Below are 8,608 nucleotides of genomic sequence, written 5' to 3'. Positions count from 1 at the left end.
GGCTGGACTGTTCCCATGAGGCACAGGGTCAGACTGATTTGCATATAGCCATGTCTGAACTGGGGTGGCAGAGTGGGCTAAAGAACGGTGATGGGTCAAACCCAGATCTTTTGACTGGGTGTGAGTATTTGATTGGTTCAGATGCTCCGTCCATCACCACCCCCTTTTGTACCGCTTTTGGCCGCCATAAGTGTGGCAGGGTATGCTCAGACGTGAGTCCCTTGCTCACTTTGCCACTGGATTCAAGGAAGCCGGGCTGAAGACAGCTGTAATGCCGGAAACCGGTCCTCGGAAACTTGTTTCCGGTCCAGGGAAGGCATGGCTTGGCAGTTCGGGCTGGACTGTTTCCATGAGGCACAGGGTGAGACTGATTTGCATATAGCAATGTCTGAACTGGGGTGGCAGAGTGGGCTAAAGAACGGTGATGGGTCAAACCCAGATCTTTTGACTGGGTGTGAGTATTTGATTGGTTCAGATGCTCCGTCCATCACCACCCCCTTTTGTACCGCTTTTGGCCACCATAAGTGTGGCAGGGTATGCTCAGACGTGAGTCCCTTGCTCACTTTGCCACGGGATTCAAGCAAGCCGGGCTGAAGACGGCTGTAATGCCAGAAACCGGTCCTCGGAAGCTTGTTTCTGGTCCTGGGAAGGCATGGCTTGGCAGTTCGGGCTGGACCGTTCCCATGAGGCACAGGGTCAGACTGATTTGCATATAGCCATGTCTGAACTGGGGTGGCAGAGTGGGCTAAAGAACGGTGATGGGTCAAACCCAGATCTTTTGACTGGGTGTGAGTATTTGATTGGTTCAGATGCTCCGTCCATCACCACCCCCTTTTGTACCGCTTTTGGCCGCCATAAGTGCGGCAGGGTATGCTCAGACGTAAGTCCCTTGCTCACTTTGCCACTGGATTCAAGCAAGCCGGGCTGAAGACGGCTGAAATGCCTGAAACCGGTCCTCTGAACTTTTTTCCGGTCCAGGAAAGGCATGGCTTGGCAGTTTCGGCAGGACTGTTCCCATGAGGCACAGGGTCAGACTGATTTGCATATAGCCATGTCTGAACTGGGGTGGCAGAGTGGGCTAAAGAACGGTGATGGGTCAAACCCAGATCTTTTGACTGGGTGTGAGTATTTGATTGGTAAGATGCTCCGTCCATCACCACCCCCTTTTGTACCGCTTTTGGCTGCCATAAGTGTGGCAGGGTATGCTCAGACGTGAGTCCCTTGCTCACTTTGCCACTGGACTCAAGCAAGCCGGGCTGAAGACGGCTGTAATGCCTGAAACCGGTCCTCGGAAGCCTGTTTCCGGTCCAGGGAAGGCATGGCTTGTCAGTTTGGGCTGGACTGTTCCCATGAGGCACAGGGTTAGACTGATTTGCATATAGCCATGTCTGAACTGGGGTGGCAGAGTGGGCTAAAGAACGGTGATGGGTCAAACCCAGATCTTTTGACTGGGTGTGAGTATTTGATTGGTTCAGATGCTCCGTCCATCACCACCCCCTTTTGTACCGCTTTTGGCTGCCATAAGTGTGGCAGGGTATGCTCAGACGTGAGTCCCTTGCTCACTTTGCCACTGGATTCAAGCAAGCCGGGCTGAAGACGGCTGTAATGCCAGAAACCTGTCCTCGGAAGCTTGTTTCCGGTCCAGGGAAGGCATGGCTTGGCAGTTCGGGCTGGACTGTTCCCATGAGGCACAGGGTCAGACTGATTTGCATATAGCCATGTCTGAACTCGGGTGGCAGAGTGGGCTAAAGAACGGTGATGGGTCAAACCCAGATCTTTTGACTGGGTGTGAGTATTTGATTGGTTTAGATGCTCCGTCCATCATCAACCCCTTTTGTACTGCTTCTGGCCGCCATAAGTGTGGCAGAGTATGCTCAGACGTGAGTCCCTTGCTCACTTTGCCACTGGTTTCAAGCAAGCCAGGCTGAAGACGGCTGTAATGCCAGAAACCGGTCCTCGGAAGCTTGTTTCCGGTTCAGGGAAGGCATGGCTTGGCAGTTCGGGCTGGACTGTTCCAATGAGGCACAGGGTCAGACTGATTTGCATATAGCCATGTCTGAACTGGGGTGGCAGAGTGGGCTAAAGAACGGTGATGAGTAAAACCCAGATCTTTTGACTGGGTGTGAGTATTTGACTGGTTCAGATGCTCCATCCATCACCACCCCCTTTTGTACTGCTTTTGGCCGCCATAAGTGTGGCAGGGTATGCTCAGACGTGAGTCCCTGGCTCACTTTGCCACTGGATTCAAGCAAGCCGGGCTGAAGACGGCTGAAATGCCTGAAACCGGTCCTCGGAAGCTTGTTTCCGGTCCAGGAAAGGCATGGCTTGGCAGTTCCGGCAGGACTGTTCCCATGAGGCACAGGGTCAGACTGATTTGCATATAGCCATGTCTGAACTGGGGTGGCAGAGTGGGCTAAAGAACGGTGATGGGTCAAACCCAGATCTTTTGACTGGGTGTGAGTATTTGATTGGTTAAGATGCTCCGTCCATCACCACCCCCTTTTGTACCGCTTTTGGCCGCCATAAGTGTGGCAGGGTATGCTCAGACGTTAGTCCCTTGCTCACTTTGCCACTGGATTCAAGCAAGCCGGGCTGAAGACGGCTGTAATGCCTGAAACCGGTCCTCGGAAGCCTGTTTCCGGTCCAGGGAAGGCATGGCTTGTCAGTTTGGGCTGGACTGTTACCATGAGGCACAGGGTCAGACTGATTTGCATATAGCCATGTCTGAACTGGGGTGGCAGAGTGGGCTAAAGAACGGTGATGGGTCAAACCCAGATCTTTTGACTGGGTGTGAGTATTTGATTGGTTCAGATGCTCCGTCCATCACCACCCCCTTTTGTACCGCTTTTGGCCGCCATAAGTGTGGCAGGGTATGCTCAGACGTGAGTCCCTTGCTCACTTTGCCACTGGATTCAAGCAAGCCGGGCTGAAGACGGCTGTAATGCCAGAAACCGGTCCTCGGAAGCTTGTTTCCGGTCCAGGGAAGGCATGGCTTGGCAGTTCGGGCTGGACTGTTCCCATGAGGCACAGGGTCAGACTGATTTGCATATAGCCATGTCTGAACTGGGGTGGCAGAGTGGGCTAAAGAACGGTGATGGGTCAAACCCAGATCTTTTGACTGGGTGTGAGTATTTGATTGGTTCAAATGCTTCGTCCATCACCACCCCCTTTTGTACCGCTTTTGGCCGCCATAAGTGTGGCAGGGTATGCTCAGACGTGAGTCCCTTGCTCACTTTGCCACTGGATTCAAGCAAGCCGGGCTGAAGACGGCTGTAATGCCAGAAACCGGTCCTCGGAAGCTTGTTTCTGGTCCAGGGAAGGCATGGCTTGGCAGTTCGGGCTGGACCGTTCCCATGAGGCACAGGGTCAGACTGATTTGCATATAACCATGTCTGAACTGGGGTGGCAGAGTGGGCTAAAGAACGGTGATGGGTCAAACCCAGATCTTTTGACTGGGTGTGAGTGTTTGATTGGTTCAGATGCTCCGTCCATCACCACCCCCTTTTGTACCGCTTTTGGCCGCCATAAGTGTGGCAGGGTATGCTCAGACATGAGTCCGTTGCTCACTTTGCCACTGGATTCAAGCAAGCCGGGCTGAAGACGGCTGTAATGCCAGATACCGGTCCTCGGAAGCTTGTTTCCAGTCCAGGGAAGGCATGGCTTGTCAGTTCGGGCTGGACTGTTCCCATGAGGCACAGGGTCAGACTGATTTGCATATAGCCATGTCTGAACTGGGGTGGCAGAGTGGGCTAAAGAACGGTGATGGGTCAAACCCAAATCTTTTGACTGGGTGTGAGTATTTGATTGGTTCAGATGCTCCATCCATCACCACCCCCTTTTGTACTGCTTTTGGCCGCCATAAGTGTGGCAGGGTATGCTCAGACGTGAGTCCCTGGCTCACTTTGCCACTGGATTCAAGCAAGCCGGGCTGAAGACGGCTGAAATGCCTGAAACCGGTCCTCGGAAGCTTGTTTCCGGTCCAGGAAAGGCATGGCTTGGCAGTTCCGGCAGGACTGTTCCCATGAGGCACAGGGTCAGACTGATTTGCATATAGCCATGTCTGAACTGGGGTGGCAGAGTGGGCTAAAGAACGGTGATGGGTCAAACCCAGATCTTTTGACTGGGTGTGAGTATTTGATTGGTTAAGATGCTCCGTCCATCACCACCCCCTTTTGTACCGCTTTTGGCCGCCATAAGTGCGGCAGGGTATGCTCAGACGTAAGTCCCTTGCTCACTTTGCCACTGGATTCAAGCAAGCCGGGCTGAAGACGGCTGAAATGCCTGAAACCGGTCCTCGGAACTTTTTTCCGGTCCAGGAAAGGCATGGCTTGGCAGTTTCGGCAGGACTGTTCCCATGAGGCACAGGTTTAGACTGATTTGCATATAGCCATGTCTGAACTGGGGTGGCAGAGTGGGCTAAAGAACGGTGATGGGTCAAACCCAGATCTTTTGACTGGGTGTGAGTATTTGATTGGTAAGATGCTCCGTCCATCACCACCCCCTTTTGTACCGCTTTTGGCTGCCATAAGTGTGGCAGGGTATGCTCAGACGTGAGTCCCTTGCTCACTTTGCCACTGGACTCAAGCAAGCCGGGCTGAAGACGGCTGTAATGCCTGAAACCGGTCCTCGGAAGCCTGTTTCCGGTCCAGGGAAGGCATGGCTTGTCAGTTTGGGCTGGACTGTTCCCATGAGGCACAGGGTTAGACTGATTTGCATATAGCCATGTCTGAACTGGGGTGGCAGAGTGGGCTAAAGAACGGTGATGGGTCAAACCCAGATCTTTTGACTGGGTGTGAGTATTTGATTGGTTCAGATGCTCCGTCCATCACCACCCCCTTTTGTACCGCTTTTGGCTGCCATAAGTGTGGCAGGGTATGCTCAGACGTGAGTCCCTTGCTCACTTTGCCACTGGATTCAAGCAAGCCGGGCTGAAGACGGCTGTAATGCCAGAAACCTGTCCTCGGAAGCTTGTTTCCGGTCCAGGGAAGGCATGGCTTGGCAGTTCGGGCTGGACTGTTCCCATGAGGCACAGGGTCAGACTGATTTGCATATAGCCATGTCTGAACTCGGGTGGCAGAGTGGGCTAAAGAACGGTGATGGGTCAAACCCAGATCTTTTGACTGGGTGTGAGTATTTGATTGGTTTAGATGCTCCGTCCATCATCAACCCCTTTTGTACTGCTTCTGGCCGCCATAAGTGTGGCAGAGTATGCTCAGACGTGAGTCCCTTGCTAACTTTGCCACTGGTTTCAAGCAAGCCAGGCTGAAGACGGCTGTAATGCCAGAAACCGGTCCTCGGAAGCTTGTTTCCGGTTCAGGGAAGGCATGGCTTGGCAGTTCGGGCTGGACTGTTCCAATGAGGCACAGGGTCAGACTGATTTGCATATAGCCATGTCTGAACTGGGGTGGCAGAGTGGGCTAAAGAACGGTGATGAGTCAAACCCAGATCTTTTGACTGGGTGTGAGTATTTGACTGGTTCAGATGCTCCATCCATCACCACCCCCTTTTGTACTGCTTTTGGCCGCCATAAGTGTGGCAGGGTATGCTCAGACGTGAGTCCCTGGCTCACTTTGCCACTGGATTCAAGCAAGCCGGGCTGAAGACGGCTGAAATGGCTGAAACCGGTCCTCGGAAGCTTGTTTCCGGTCCAGGAAAGGCATGGCTTGGCAGTTCCGGCAGGACTGTTCCCATGAGGCACAGGGTCAGACTGATTTGCATATAGCCATGTCTGAACTGGGGTGGCAGAGTGGGGTAAAGAACGGTGATGGGTCAAACCCAGATCTTTTGACTGGGTGTGAGTATTTGATTGGTTAAGATGCTCCGTCCATCACCACCCCCTTTTGTACCGCTTTTGGCCGCCATAAGTGTGGCAGGGTATGCTCAGACGTTAGTCCCTTGCTCACTTTGCCACTGGATTCAAGCAAGCCGGGCTGAAGACGGCTGTAATGCCTGAAACCGGTCCTCGGAAGCCTGTTTCCGGTCCAGGGAAGGCATGGCTTGTCAGTTTGGGCTGGACTGTTACCATGAGGCACAGGGTCAGACTGATTTGCATATAGCCATGTCTGAACTGGGGTGGCAGAGTGGGCTAAAGAACGGTGATGGGTCAAACCCAGATCTTTTGACTGGGTGTGAGTATTTGATTGGTTCAGATGCTCCGTCCATCACCACCCCCTTTTGTACCGCTTTTGGCCGCCATAAGTGTGGCAGGGTATGCTCAGACGTGAGTCCCTTGCTCACTTTGCCACTGGATTCAAGCAAGCCGGGCTGAAGACGGCTGTAATGCCAGAAACCGGTCCTCGGAAGCTTGTTTCCGGTCCAGGGAAGGCATGGCTTGGCAGTTCGGGCTGGACTGTTCCCATGAGGCACAGGGTCAGACTGATTTGCATATAGCCATGTCTGAACTGGGGTGGCAGAGTGGGCTAAAGAACGGTGATGGGTCAAACCCAGATCTTTTGACCGGGTGTGAGTATTTGATTGGTTCAAATGCTTCGTCCATCACCACCCCCTTTTGTACCGCTTTTGGCCGCCATAAGTGTGGCAGGGTATGCTCAGACGTGAGTCCCTTGCTCACTTTGCCACTGGATTCAAGCAAGCCGGGCTGAAGACGGCTGTAATGCCAGAAACCGGTCCTCGGAAGCTTGTTTCTGGTCCAGGGAAGGCATGGCTTGGCAGTTCGGGCTGGACCGTTCCCATGAGGCACAGGGTCAGACTGATTTGCATATAACCATGTCTGAACTGGGGTGGCAGAGTGGGCTAAAGAACGGTGATGGGTCAAACCCAGATCTTTTGACTGGGTGTGAGTGTTTGATTGGTTCAGATGCTCCGTCCATCACCACCCCCTTTTGTACCGCTTTTGGCCGCCATAAGTGTGGCAGGGTATGCTCAGACATGAGTCCCTTGCTCACTTTGCCACTGGATTCAAGCAAGCCGGGCTGAAGACGGCTGTAATGCCAGATACCGGTCCTCGGAAGCTTGTTTCCAGTCCAGGGAAGGCATGGCTTGTCAGTTCGGGCTGGACTGTTCCCATGAGGCACAGGGTCAGACTGATTTGCATATAGCCATGTCTGAACTGGGGTGGCAGAGTGGGCTAAAGAACGGTGATGGGTCAAACCCAGATCTTTTGACTGGGTGTGAGTATTTGATTGGTTCAGATGCTCCATCCATCACCACCCCCTTTTGTACTGCTTTTGGCCGCCATAAGTGTGGCAGGGTATGCTCAGACGTGAGTCCCTGGCTCACTTTGCCACTGGATTCAAGCAAGCCGGGCTGAAGACGGCTGAAATGCCTGAAACCGGTCCTCGGAAGCTTGTTTCCGGTCCAGGAAAGGCATGGCTTGGCAGTTCCGGCAGGACTGTTCCCATGAGGCACAGGGTCAGACTGATTTGCATATAGCCATGTCTGAACTGGGGTGGCAGAGTGGGCTAAAGAACGGTGATGGGTCAAACCCAGATCTTTTGACTGGGTGTGAGTATTTGATTGGTTAAGATGCTCCGTCCATCACCACCCCCTTTTGTACCGCTTTTGGCTGCCATAAGTGTGGCAGGGTATGCTCAGACGTTAGTCCCTTGCTCACTTTGCCACTGGATTCAAGCAAGCCGGGCTGAAGACGGCTGTAATGCCTGAAACCGGTCCTCGGAAGCCTGTTTCCGGTCCAGGGAAGGCATGGCTTGTCAGTTTGGGCTGGACTGTTACCATGAGGCACAGGGTCAGACTGATTTGCATATAGCCATGTCTGAACTGGGGTGGCAGAGTGGGCTAAAGAACGGTGATGGGTCAAACCCAGATCTTTTGACTGGGTGTGAGTATTTGATTGGTTCAGATGCTCCGTCCATCACCACCCCCTTTTCTACCGCTTTTGGCCGCCATAAGTGTGGCAGGGTATGCTCAGACGTGAGTCCCTTGCTCACTTTGCCACTGGATTCAAGCAAGCCGGGCTGAAGACGGCTGTAATGCCAGAAACCGGTCCTCGGAAGCTTGTTTCCGGTCCAGGGAAGGCATGGCTTGGCAGTTCGGGCTGGACTGTTCCCATGAGGCACAGGGTCAGACTGATTTGCATATAGCCATGTCTGAACTGGGGTGGCAGAGTGGGCTAAAGAACGGTGATGGGTCAAACCCAGATCTTTTGACTCGGTGTGAGTATTTGATTGGTTCAGATACTCCGTCCATCACCACCCCCTTTTGTACCGCTTTTGGCCGCCATAAGTGTGGCAGGGTATGCTCAGACGTGAGTCCCTTGCTCACTTTGCCACTGGATTCAAGCAAGCCGGGCTGAAGACAGCAGTAATGCCGGAAACCGGTCCTCGGAAGCTTGTTTCCGGTCCAGGGAAGGCATGGCTTGGCAGTTCGGGCTGGACTGTTCCCATAAGGCAAAGGGTCAGACTGATTTGCATATAGCCATGTCTGAACTGGGGTGGCAGAGTGGGCTAAAGAACGGTGATGGGTCAAACCCAGATCTTTTGACTGGGTGTGAGTATTTGATTGGTTCAAATGCTTCGTCCATCACCACCCCCTTTTGTACCGCTTTTGGCCGCCATAAGTGTGGCAGGGTATGCTCAGACGTGAGTCCCTTGCTCACTTTGCCACTGGATTCAAGCAAGCCGGGCTGAAG

This window comes from Lissotriton helveticus, chromosome 5_1 (genome assembly GCF_964261635.1).
Source record: "Lissotriton helveticus chromosome 5_1, aLisHel1.1, whole genome shotgun sequence".
NCBI lineage: Eukaryota > Metazoa > Chordata > Amphibia > Caudata > Salamandridae > Lissotriton > Lissotriton helveticus.
Note: the sequence above shows the minus strand (reverse complement) of the source record.